Raw genomic sequence first — 14535 nt, 5'->3', positions numbered from 1 at the left:
CTCTATGGCCTGACCAGAGCGAACCCCAAGGGACTCTGAAGAACAAAGCTTTGCACTGGTTGGTTCAAAATAATGTATTTACAATAGATAATGCCCACCAGATCATCATAACTCGAAGAGTAGGCTGAATGGGACCGTCAGAGAAAGACTGTGAGTGTACTTGTATAATCATTACTTTTAGGAGCTCTAGAATTGTGAGGGGCATTTTATTTAGGGCTACTTTACACCCACAACATGGCAATACTCCATTATTGCTCCTGTTGGGTGCATTCTATTGACATTTGCAACCTGTACAATCATGGCACCCACCAGTATACCCTTGCCTTCAGCCAATCAATAATTCACACTATACCCTACTCAGTGCCATTAAGTAATAGATATCAGGCCTTGAGTTCACTTTCAGATAACGATTGACAAAATCACAGGGGTCACGAGGACGGTCAAAAGACGGGGCCTTGTATGGTGGGGACCACTGAAAAGACAATGTCCTTCGGTTTTAGTAATGCCCCTATAGTGACCCAGGGGCCAGATGGGGTGGACTCTGTGGCCTGTATTAATAACCTTGATGGGCATCAAAGGAAATGTTTTTAAGCTCCAATAGCCAGATAGAGGTAGGGAATTGGGATAATAAGTATATTAGAAATAATAATGAGTGCCACAATTTTGCCACATGGAATGTCCAAGGTCTGCGTAGTAAGATTGAGACAGAAGAGTGGTGGAACATCACTAATAAACTTGACCTGGTTTGTATCCAAGGAAAATGGTGTGTCTCCCCTATCCATATGAAATGATTTACCTCACATTTCCTGCCTGCTACTCCTTCCCAATCTGGGAGGGCCAAGTGTGGGCTTCAGGTGCTTATTTTAAATAAGCTCCCTGTAGTGGACAAAAAGATTTCCTGGGAGATTCCTAACTTTCAACAGTTGTGGCTAAAGCATAAGAGTATGACCGATGTGGTACTATTTAATTAACAATGTATTGATTCCACCCGTTGTAGAGTAGTTCATGGTGTGGACCAGAGCTTACACACATTTTAAAGTCCTATCCATTCTTATTTCATTATATTATGGGTTGGAGATTTTAACATTCAATCATATTCCCTGCTGATATCTCTGACCTCTGGGCTTACCAGTCACAAGGGGATAGGGTATGACCATTTTTGTCATAATGATTATGGGGAGGCGCTCAACATGACTGTCTAAATATGATTTGATGTTAATGAAATGTAAACATGGCATAAATGGTGAGGTAAGACCATCCTTTAGAGGTACTAATCTGTTGATCATATTATAGTGTCGTCATTCGCCAATAATGTATGTGATCCCCCTTATATTGCCCAGTCATTACTGAGTGATCAAGATCTGATTATTTTTTCAACTGTATTTTGGTGCCCAAAGGATGTGTTCCATATCCCCATGAACCAGGAAGAGGCACATAGGATTAATGGGGTGAGACTGAAATGGAAATATATAGACCCAGCCGACCTTCTGCAGAATATTGTACAAGGGTGTTTGCCTTATTAATTACTGCCTTCAAGAGGAAATTGAACACTCACGGTTGCTTAGTTGTTTTAGTAAAGTCATTATATATACTAAGGGTCTTCTGACATATCACCCACAATTTAGGCAGACTGAGATAAACAAAGAGTGGTTTGACCATGTGTGTACCAAAGCCAGGAGAGACCTTAAATTAGCCCTTCATACATCACCCATAGACTCAGTGGCAACTAGGTCATTGCATATAAAATGCAGGGAAGCCCTGAAGTGAAGAAAGAAAGAGTTGAGGGAAGAGGCATGGTCAAAATTAGCCCTGGCGACAGATAGAAATAATACCAAGTTGTTTTGGGAAATAGTAAATGCCCCCTTTTTGTCCAAATGGGCGCCTCCTGAATTGGGTTCTGGTGTAGCCTGTGCAGCATGGGTGGACCACTTTTCAGAGGTTTTTAAGCAAAGGAGCGGGTAAGTAGATGTAACTGCGCAATTGGAGTCGGGGTATCACAAACATTTATTTATTATTACGGTTGAGGTTCTTTCAACTGTTTTCGTTAGTGCCGGGGGGTAAGGCTCCAGGACCGGATGGGGTACCGGTGGATGTTTTGAAACATAATAGTAATTTTTGGGTGCATATTCTGACTAGGCTGTTCAACATAGCTATAACTGGGGATATCTCGACGTCCTGGACTACTTCCATTATTATACCTATCTTTAAGAAAGGCAGACCCTCCTTATGTGGCAGGGCGGCCAGTACCTGCACTACTATATACCAATGATGTTGTCCTGATTTCCAAGCCCCCAGTGGGGCTTCAGAAACGAATGAATGGCTTTGAGCAGTTCATGACCTCAAATGATATGGTGATTAACAAATCTAAAACTTTTACTATGGCCTGTGGCCAAAATGCAAAGAAATATAGGAGCTTTTATGTTCATATTATGGAGATTACTATTGTTAATTCCTTCAGTTATCTGGGTGTACAGTTCTCAAGCAATGGGCTATGAGAACAGCATATCTACTAGGGTAAGGATAAGTTGAGAAGGAATTTTTGCACTATCTTTAGATTTGCTAGAAAACTAGTGAGTCACCCCATAACCACTATGGTAAATATGTACAGGGCTAGAGCATTATCCACAGTAGTGCATGGAGCTGGAGTATTGGGGTATTAAAAAGCACCCCTTTACAATTAGAGGAAAATCGTTTTTTAAAATGTTTGCTATGTTTACCTACTTCATCATCTAATTAGATTGTACATCAGGAGATGGGTCTCCAATACCTGGAGGACGTGTTGCAGATGAGCCCCTTGACCCTATGCGTAGCATCTGGTCCAAGGAGGAAACTGCTTTTACTAAGCAACTTATGTTAGGTTGTACAAAATTGGATAATGCTCTGTGTATTCCATGGCTTACCTTTACTGACTCTTCTTTTAAATCTGTATTTAATATAACTATAAATCCAGACCCAGAGAAAGTGTTGACACTACCAAAGAAACTTATTAAGGCACTTTTCTGCAATATAAGGTGGACGGCAGGAAAACTACTGAATCCATAAAATCCACTGTTGGTATATATATGTCTCTTTCACTGGATGCAAGCAGAGAAGGTTATCCACTAGGTGTCACTAATGTGCAATATTGGTTTATTCTGACAAGATTATGACTGGGAATAGCGCACCATGTAGTAGCATTACCTAGCATGAGGTCCTGTCCTCATGAAATAGCCAGTTGCCTCTGTAATGGGGCTAGTAAGCAGAGCACTTTGCACTTTATGTTATTTTGTAAGTTTTATGAACATCTTAGAATTTATTATCTGAAAACTCTTTTTATGTAATACAATATAACAACATACTTGGTGGCATTGGAATTTTTATTAACTAAACAATCCACATGTGTGCTATAGGGTGGCATTATATATCCTTAATGTTATACAAGTTAGAAAAAGTCTTGTTTGTACTTTTGGGGAATCTGGATAAGTGTAATTGTTCGTTTTGTTTTTCACATTTCATTAATTTATTTCTCTTTTATGATAATTGTCATCATGAATTTAGTGGGGTCTGCACCAAGTATTTTATATATTTATTTTTCTATTTTTTATGGATAACTTGTATTTGTATTATGAATTAGGATCTGATTATGATGAATATTTATTCAGATATATTTATGTACTTTTATGGCTATTTTGTATCTGCCGACTAAAGTTTTTGATCCGATCCAAACTGAACTGAACCGGCTTTATTTAGCTTTACAAAACATACTAATAAGTTACATACTATAAACAAGTAGTGAAGTCCATAAGTGGTCATTTCAGTGTCTAAAAGGTCCGATAAGTCTCTCACTATACAGCTAGAATTATGTGTACTAGTTACTGTAAACATAGAAGACTAGGTATGCCACTACTTGAAACTATTTGCATTCCTTACTTGCTATGTTTCTTACATTACAGACATCCACCTGTCTGTACAACTACTTCTCTTACTAATAGGTATTTGTGCTTGACTGAGTGTGTCAGTGTATGCATCATTGTGTCTATGGGTGTGTCAGTGCGTGCATTAGTGTTTGCTGACTGTGTTAAGGATATCTCATTGTATGTCTGGGTCTGTAAGTAGCTGTATTATTATTCTGCTAGCTGTCTTAGTGGATGTTTTAGTGTCTACCTTGATGTCTCATTGTATGTATGAGTGTGTGCCAGGGTGTCTCAGTGTATGCATAAGTGTATGCCTGGCTGTGTCAGTGTATGCATTACTGTTTGGCTGGTTGTGTTACTGTATAACTCCTTGTATCCCTGGATCTGTAAGTAACTGCATTACTATTCGTTGACTGTCTTAGTGGATGTACTAGTGTCTAAATGGGTGTGTCAGTATATGCATCAATGTGTGCTTGGGTGTGTTAGTGGGTGCATTCATGTTTGCCAGTGTCTGTGTATCCATGGGCGTGTCAGTGACTGCAGTACTGTTTGCCAGATGTGTCAGTGTCTTGGTGTGCACTTGGTTGTGGTAGTGGGTGTATCAGTGTGTGCCTGGGCGTGTCAATTTCGACATTAGTATCTGCTTTCTTCTATTAATGCCTGCATCAGTATTTCACTGGCTGTCTCAGTGGCTGCACCAGACTGTGCCTACATGTCAGTAAGTGTATTAGTGTTTTGCTGATTGTGTGTGTTTTTTTTTACATCAGTCTGTGCATGGGTGTGTGAGTGTCTGCATTAGTGTTTGGCTGCATGTGAAAGTGTTTGTATCAGTCTCTGCCTGGTTAAGTCAGTACTTGTATTAGTGTTTGGTGTATATCTCGCTACCTGTATTATTGTGTACCAGAGGATGTCAGTACCATTATCAGTCTGTGCCTGGCTACCCCTGTAGCTGCATTAGTGTTTGGCTGGGTATGTCAATCTGTAGATCAGTTTCTCTAGTGCCCATATTTATACTCTGTTTGCGCCGGATTTGCGTCATTTTTGTTACGCATATCCAGCGCAAACTTAACTCTATATTTATATTTTGGCGCTAGACATTTCTAGCGCCCAAATTTTGGAGTTAACAACACTTTTTTCCTGCAGAAAACTACCTTGCATCAATGAGATGCAAGGTAGGCGTTCCCGAGCAAAAAATGCCTCAAAGGGCCTAGTGTCTTATTTATCCTCCAGTGCAAAAATCACACACGGGGGAGGAGGGTCTTACATAATGGTGCTAAGCTTGCTTAGTGCCATTTTTAACGCCTGGGTCTCACCAGGCGTAAGGGGACCTGTTGGCAGATTTCTATGGTCGGAGACCATGGAAATTGCCCACAGGTGCCCTTCCCTGTCCCGAGGGACACCCCCACCCACCCCTACCCACACCAGGAGGTCACCTACAGATGGGGGGCAAATCTGAAGGTAAGTCGGTGAGTATATATTTTGTCTTGTCCAACGCCTAGCTCGGGGGCCCTGACTTGGGGCCCACCGCATGGCTCTGGCTCCAAAGGTTTTTGTGCCAGAAAATGGCGCTATACTGCTTAGAGGCAATTTTACCTCTATACAGTGTAGCACTGTCAAATGTCCCCTGGGCATGGCCATTGGGGTGATGGGCATGGCTCCTGTCTCCACTAAGCCAAGAGCCATGTCCATGGGGCTTATTTGCCAGAAAATGGCGCTACGCTGCTTAGAAGCAATTTTGCCTCTATGCAGTGTAGCGCCGTAATTTGGCGCACAAGCCCTGGTTCCCCCTATGCCTCCTGTTTGCTTCCTTTACAAAGACGCTAACAGGGCCTTAGCACCATTCCATAAATATGGCGCCTGGCCGGCATCATGGAATAACGCTAACCGGCGCTATACTTTTTGCTGCAAAACTGCGCTAACGCAGGTTTGCAGCAAAAAATATAGAGCTGTCCATAGATGTCTCACTGGCTGCATAAGTGTTTGGCTGGGTATGCACATGACTGCATTAGTGTTTTGCTGGACGTCTTAGTGCGTGTCTCAGTGTATGCCTGGGTCTGTAAATAGCCGTATTACTGTTTAGTTGAATGTGTTAGTGTCTACAAAAGGCTTATTTCGTCATTTTGAAATGCCTCTATATCTCTGTGACTAAATCACATAATGTCCATATAGGGGTATCAAAAAGTAGTTTATTACAGTGTATTACTTACTCTCTACCTATACTTCTACAGTGGTGATAGTTGCTTCTGCAAAACTAAACTTGGTATACAAGTACCTATTTGTGTTTCTGAGTGTGCACATAAAATATACCATTAATTTACTTACTGCATCTATTTTCCAGACACAGTATTTTTTAGCACATAGATAAAAAAGTATTGCTACTCTTCACAAATGTTTGTATCTTGTTTAGTGATCACTGTGTTTTTCCTTATTTTCAACCTCTATCCTACATTTATATTCCCTTTCACAATTGTAAACATCCTACTAAAGTTTATCAACCTTACATACGCACATGCCTTTTCTAACACATTTGTTTCAACTACACTCTAATTCACATGCCTGTTTAATGTGTTTCTAGGTACATATCAATTAGAATCTCTTTTCATTGAAAATGGGAAATACCAAGCACAAGAATGGTACACAACTCTCATACAAGGAAACCATAAATGGCGACCTTTTCACTTTGCTTTCAAGGTTACTCAGCCAGAAAACACATCTTAATGTTCTTTTCATATTTAACTAATATTATAAAATTTCTGAATGGTCAGTATTATTAACCCCTTCTAACATTCTTCTAAAGACAGCCCAATTTGGTAGTGGTTTTGGGAGGATCAGCCATGGTGCTCGGCGTGGACCCCCGTGTAAATTTGTGGCGGATCCACAAATCCACACAGGTGGCCAAAACTCTTTTTAACAATCTGTTCATAAACAGTGTAAATTATACCTGATTTGGTAAAGTGACTAAATTTGCACACAAACACTCCTTATTAAGCATTCTTCTATCAGCATTGTGCCTTCACATTCACAGTCTAGTCTTTTTTGTTCCCTTTCCCCCATGCTCCTGTAGCTCTGTTACCATGGTGACCAATTTTGAAACATTCTCTGTTAGCAGTAAGGCAGAAGTTCACAACTGTTTCTGAGAGACGAATACTACCTCTAAACCAAATGTAGTAGGTGTGGCTGAGTTTTTGGAATCATAACCATATCCCAAACATGATTTCTTTTTTGTTATTTCTCCAAAGCCAATCACACATTTACTGACGTTTATCTCAATATCACTACCTAGTTTTAATCACTAGCATATTTAGACCATCCAATCACATATGATATTTTACACTTTTAGTGCTAGGATCCATTTTAACTGCCTTTCATTTGAAATCTGTCTCATTTAGCTGCAGCCTTGTCATATGTGCTACTCCAGCTTCCCTCCCAAATCCTCAGAGTGTAAATTGTGGGTCATAGCTCTGTGTTTTGGGCAAGAGAGAGTGCTAGAAGGAGTGGCATTGGCAGGGACCTGGGTTTACCTTATGTGGATATTACTTGGATTGGCCAGAGAGGGTAAAGTGCCATCAATTACTACATTTGGCTGTTAACATCCAGACCGCATGATTGTGCACAGTGGTGGCAATGACTTGGGGAGGAATGGGAATCCTAACTGAAGATACCTCTGGTAAACTAATGGCACTTTCTCCACACACTCCCCTGGTATTTTCCAAAAATTTGCCAACGGCAGAAGTGGAAGTGGTCAAGTGAGTTCTGTTCACAGATAGACAAACACAAGAAAAATGTTAATAAAACTGTTTCTGCATTCCTCAGAGACCACAATATGGGCTCTATATACCAAAATAAGTTATGCTTTGATATGGATGGTATATATATTGAAATGGTGGAGTTCACATGTCAGAGAAAGGCAACACGGTGATCCTCCAGAACTTGAAAGACTGCATCCTATTTTATGTATAGTTATCACCTACACATCATAAACACAAAGGCTCTTTTCAGAGCCAATTCTTCTACCAAAAACATATTAATTTATTTTATAATTCCTATTTTTTAATCCTCACTGAAGGATGTGTCAGTGGCTGTGTGAGTATCTTTATCAGTGTATGACTGGTATGGCACTGGCTGCCTGGGTCTGTGAGTTGGTGATAGTGTTTGTCTGGGTGTGAGAGTGTCTGTGTGGGTGTGTGAGTGGGTATGAGGGTCTCTGTGACGGTGTATGAGTGGGTGTTTGAGAATATATATATATATATATATATATCTTTAATGCACAGCAGGATCCGCAAATCTGTCATGGATTTACATGGGGGCAGCGCTGAACCCAGCAGGTGGATTAACAGATCTCATGTGTGTTAAAAAACATTTTCAGGCACTTCGTTGTCCATTATACATACTTTGCCACATTTATAACAGACACTTGGGGTCAGGGCGCTACCCTGACCCCTTCATTTAATTTACTCCCTCATTTTCAGCCCTGGGGTCTCTTTCCTGATACATAAAATGGCAGCTGCAACATTTCTCTCAGATTGCAGCCAGCCAATCAGGGCCTTTCTTTGGTACGTGGATCCACTGATCCTCTCGCGCCCTTGCCATGCACAGTTTTTTTATTAATATTTTTACAGCAAATGTTAGAGTGATATTATCAATACTGTTATAAAAGGTGTCATGAGTGCTATAATAGCTGGGGGTTTCCTGGGTAATTAGCAGTGCATGACAAGGCTGCAAGATATATTTACCTAGCCTTTGTGAGTTTAAAAAGTGAGCCTAACTATAAAATCCTTGTAACCTTTGTTTTTTTAAGTGAATGTCTATGCTTTTTTAAATTCTATTTCCTAACTATAACACCCCGTTAACCTTTGTTTTTTTCTCTAAATTTCTATGTTTAAAAAAAAATGTAAAGTAATTTTAATTACTATGGTTAATCCAACTACTGCCGCATGTGATGAGGGTTGACCATCCAACTCCACGCCGCGCATGGCCTTCATCCAAGCATGGTGGGGGTTGGCCGCAGGCCTGAAGCCAGACCCTGCGGCCAACCCCCTTTGACCACCCAATCCCACTCCATGTATGGCCTTCAGCTGTGTGTGGTGGGGTTGGCCAGAGGTCCTGATCTGCAGCCAGGCCTTGCGACCAAGCCCCTAAAACCGGCCAACCCCGAATAACCACAGAGAGAGTTTTTCTGGACTATGATGAATGATATACTTGGAATGAGATTTTAGGACAAATTGAAAAGAAAAACATGTTAGTCAATTAAAAAGAGTCCAATTACATTTCGGTATAAATTTTAAATATTTGAATGTGAAAAGTAATTAAAGTAATTAAAGAGGAGACTCTTTGCCATGCAGTTTCCAGACATACATATGACATTCAACCCAAAGCTTTTGATGGCAAAAAACATTAATGTTCCATCACTTGGAATGTTTAACAGTCAAAACACTAGTAAATAAACAAACACACTGCATGAGATACCAGTATACGAACCTTCAACCTACAAAGTGACAGTCCAATAGGTTTACTAGTAGGCCAAAAGTGACTCTGTTTTTTTTTTGTTTTCAAAACGTAACTATAACGCTTGAACCAAACATCTTGCTTTTGTGACACTTTGAAGTTATTGTATAGAGAGACCACTGCAAAAACAATCTCTCTCTCTCTCTCTTCCATCCCATGATGGGATGGATGAGAGAGAGTGACAGGACTGCAGGGGGAACCCACAGTCCTAGCCGGCTCCCCATTTCCTGCTGGAGCCGGTACTGCTCCTACAAGCAGGGAGCTGCTTTAAATAGCAGCTCACTGCTTGTGGGAGTAAAGTTTTCATCTGCTTCCCTGCACGCATATTTGCAGATTGAACGCTACCATTTACAGAAAGCAGAGTTATGTTTGCTTTTCTTGGTGGCAGCTGTCAGCTCCCACCAAGCAAAAACAAATACCTCCGAGGGTGGGCACTTCAGGAGTTAGCAGGAGCCACCCCATGCCTCCACGAGGGGGACCGCGTGGCCTCCCTCCATCATAGGAATGAGCCCCGGGGAGGTAGTGATCCCTGGGGTCAGGGTCCACAATGGACCATCAAAATTAATTTATTTCAGCGCTGAAGAAGTGGCGGTTCCTAGGGCTGTGGTGGGGGCATGTGCCCCCCACATAACAAACGTATTGCCCGGGGGAGATGGAATCGATGGGGCCCGTGTGGGCTCCCTCTATCATAGTACTTAGCCCCTGGGAGGTGGTGGACCTGGGGCCGGGGTCCACAACGGACCCCCTATATTAATTAATCTCAGCCCCGTAGAGGTAGCGGTTCCTGGGGCTGTGGTGGGTCCATGTGGCCTCCTGTTGGAAAGTGGATTATTGGTAAGGGCAGGTAAGTACCTACACTTAGCAATATGCTGCTGAGCTCAACTAGGGTCCAGTTAGATCTCAATAAATTAAACCTGGCTCAACCCTTGGTAGCTTGGCAACAAGCGACAAGGCATAAATTAGGAGACTAGTGTGTAAAGCACTTAAAAATCACAAAAGAGTAAATAAGTAAAACACAAAACACAATAAAAACCCACACCAATTTATAAAAAATAGAATCTATTTTTATCTTTAAAATGACAGCAAAATTAATAAAATTGGATAAGGGAAACTGGAGATATGACATTAAAAACTGTGTTTTTTAGCGCCTACAAACAAAAAGTGCCAATCTGGTCATCTGGTCGCAGCTCAACCGGGGCAAAGTCAAAGTTTGAGGCTGACCGTGATGGAGCCCTGCTAGGCTACAGCAAGTGGGAAGCCTCGATGAAAAGTTTACCTTTGGACTTAGTTGTTTTCTTGAAGATTTTCTTCAGCAGAACAAATTTGCCAATCTGACCTCCTTGGAGCCCTTCTTCAGATATGTGTCGTGGGAGCCCTCGGTGAAGATTTCTATGTTTGGACTTAGATGATTTTTTGTGATGAAAATCCTTCGACCAGGCTAAACCTGAATCTTGATCCAGTGTCCTTGGATCCCTCTTCGTATACACTGCTCGGGAGGTCCTTGTCAACTTTCCACGTTCGGACGTAATCACTTTTTCAGGGATTTTCTTCAGTGGGATAAACCTGCAAGTTAGGCGGGGTTGTGGTTAAGGCAAGCTGGCTAGAGTGCTGTGGCAGGTCAGTCCCTCTATGGAGCTTTTTTGAAAAAGTTCTCCAATCTTCTCCAAATGTCTGGATCTTCTTCCAGAAGGTCTTCTAAGGTTCTTTTGGAGTCCACATCTCACCCCAAGGTTCCAGAAGCCTTGAGTTGCTCCTTGAGGGTGTGGACTACAACTCCCAGAATGCACCTGGCTCAAACTCCAAATTGGCCACTGGACAGGGGTCTTTGGTAAGCAATTTTCCAACTGTAGCAAACAGGGAGTCCCTCCTTGAACCAGTTGAAGGCAGGTAAAGTCTTTCTTGTGGTGAGGCTCAAGTGTGCAGCTGGTGCAGTCCTTCAGAGGGCAGTGTCCAGGTAGAGGTCAGGGGTCCAACAGAGCAGTCCTTCTTCTTATGATGTTTTTCCTTGTGGGGATCTGGTAAGGATCTAATGTGTAGGTGCAGCTCTGCCATATTTAGTCTTGCTCATAGGTGAAAAACATGGGGATCCTTGTTCTCCAATCAGATGCAAGGTCCTTCCCCCTGTGATGACCACTTCCTGGGAAGTGGGGCAAAAATCAATCACAGGGAGCAACATTCTTCAAAAATCTATCATGGCTCAAACTGATTTTTTGGGAGGTTACATCTGGCTGAGCCCACCCAATGGTGTGGCTAAAAATCCTAAACAAACTTCTCTCCTGCCCTCTCCTAATCTAATCAAGAGGGCACCTAATTGTCTGGGGTTGCAGGATGTGAGGGAGGTGCTGGGTTGCTCCAAATGTCCTTCGCTGCATTTGAAGACCAGTTTGGCAGACCCCCCTTCCTGCATCACCATCTGCTGAGGTAGTTCTCGTTCCCCAGGCACATACTTTGTGTTCAGCCCAGGCCACTTCACACCTCACCCTGCCAGAGGCTGTCCAATCACAGAAGGGAACTGCAGAGCTGAAGTTGACAACTTTTTAAGTAGAGTTTAAAACTCTTTACCTGAACTAGTCATATTAAATCCAACAATTGTAAGTTGTGGGATTCATCATACCAATTAATTTGATACCAAACTCAAGATATCTGACACTTAAGGGGACATTGTTAATTAAAATAAAATCTCCCCATTTTAACCCATGGAGGCCATTCACTACAGTGAGGGAAAACAAATGTGGCTGTTTTACCGCACCAGGGCTTATAAAACTATTTTTATAAGGTCCCTGCTTATAGTTACTTGGCACCCAACCATAGGGGCACATAGGGCACATCTTAGGGGTGACATACATTTAGAAATAAGGTAGTTTATGACTATGGAAGTACTTTTAATTCCAAAGTTGAATTTGCATTTTACTTTAATTTAAAAGCAGCCAGAAAGGCAGGTCTGCCTTTAAAATGACCCTGGGCATCTCAGCAGTGCACCTTTGGGTACACTATCTATGCTTGGGTCTCTAAACCTAAATTCCTTACCACATACTAGGGACTTATAGGTAGGTTGACATAGCCAAGTATAATTAGCCTAATTTGCATACTTATTTCTTACAGAGTACAGGCCCTGGGACTGGTTAACAGTACCCAGAACACCATCAGGGTCAGAAAAACACCAGCAAAAAATGAAAAATGGGGGCATAAAGTTAGGGGGCCTTTGCATTCAGCCCTGTTTTCTCACCCCCATGTAATACACTCACTGCCCCGGAGAAATGGAGTCCCAGGGACTGCGGGGGCTGTAGAGAACCCCCTCTCATTAATAAAACATGGGCTGAGGGGGAATGTGCCCCCCTACATTTATTTAGAAAGATTTGCTCTGAGGAGGTGGCGGCCCCCATGGTGCCGAGGGGCAGGGCGGTCACTCCCACATACTTCAATCAGTGCCCAAGGGAGGTGGTAGTCCCCAGGGCTTTCATAAGCCCTAAGAGGGTTGTCCCTTGTGTCCCCTTCCTATTTTTATGCTATGTCCCTAGGTCGTTGCCCAACCAAGGGCAAAAAAAAACACAAGTGTGGCAGGCCATGCTTGCTTTAAAAATAAATAAAAATAAAGGCAAAATTTGCTGATTTGCTGTGATTTTTGCCATCATTTTTAAAACGTATATACTTTTAAGCCTGGCAGGGTCCCTAGGTGACGCCTGCATCAAAGCTAGAGGGGTAGGGTAAAAATATCCCTTTTACTTTAAAAAATAATTTTTACATTTTTTTTAGACTCGACTAAAGCCGAGCCTCAAAATGGGAGCCAACACTTCCTGGTTGAAGCGTTGGCAGCCAATCAGATCTCTGCTCGAGATCGGGAGCATTTGCAAAGCCTTTGCACCGCCAGATATACAAATTTGGTTTTCTTTTAATATTTCAAAACCAATGAATCGTTTTACTCCAAAGAAGAAATAGCACCCTTTCTGGACCAAGAGCTACGTTTCTGCCAATTTTGGTGCAATTCCATTCAGCGTTTGGGACTGTAGTCGTGTCTAAAATCCTTATGGGAATTAAAATGGGAAATGCACTTTTTTGACCTCCCCTGTTTTTCTTAGCCCCTGCTTGCCAGCTCACTGTAAAACCTATGATGCACAACAAGATTCTCCGTCACACTTTTTGGGAACATTTTGTGAAGATTTGGCAAATGGCACCAAAGGTATAGGCTTGTCAAAAATCTAAAATAGGTCCTAACTTAACTACCTACTGAAGACTGTCAGTAGGTGATAGATAGAAAGATAGATAGATAGATAGATAGATAGATAGATAGATAGATAGATAGATAGATAGATAGATAGATAGATAGATAGATAGATAGATATCACCATGCAGGATCCTGTTTTCTGCGATCACAATCACCTCGTGGGCTGGTGCAGAGCCAGCGGACACAGGACCAGCTAATAATATAAACACAGCCCTTCGACAGCAAGAATAATTTTTTTTTTAGGAAAACACTCACACTCCAGGACATTGCTTTCATCTATGTTTATTGAAGCTCACGTGTATCGACCTCACGGTCTTCCTCAGAGCAACAAACAGAGATATACCCATATATAGATAGATATAGATCTATACCTATAGATATGATATATATATATATATATATATATATATATATATATATATATATATATTCAAACGCAAGAAAGGTGCTGCACTCCCGGAGGTTTCTCTTTGTGGTAACCATTTATTTCTTCCAGAGAGCATGAAATCAGACCCCACAACGCGTTTCGACTATCGTCTTCCTCAAGTGGTATCTCGTCTGCATTCACATTATTAGCGCAATCACAGCTTATATATGCGCGAAGCATTCTGGGACATATTTATTATTGCTGGTGCATTCTGGGATTTATAGTTCTCTGATGTGTTCCACCTGGGACTTGTTAGTAAATTGTGACATCATTATTTCCATTTTGGTAATCAGGACGGCTTGATACATTTTCACTTTCAAAACGGCTCCCATGAAGTAGTTTAATTGCCTCATTGCCTTTATCTCCGTGCATCTGCACATTTAACTTTCATGCCGATATTTTAAACAGTATTCACAAGTCGTGTCTATTTATAAATCATCTCAATGTCACAGTGATTATTTCCTTTCCGTTTTCTCTTCTCACGTTCC

The sequence above is a fragment of the Pleurodeles waltl genome, chromosome 5, assembly GCF_031143425.1.
Source record: "Pleurodeles waltl isolate 20211129_DDA chromosome 5, aPleWal1.hap1.20221129, whole genome shotgun sequence".
NCBI classification, from domain to species: domain Eukaryota; kingdom Metazoa; phylum Chordata; class Amphibia; order Caudata; family Salamandridae; genus Pleurodeles; species Pleurodeles waltl.
This window is presented reverse-complemented; position numbering follows the sequence as displayed.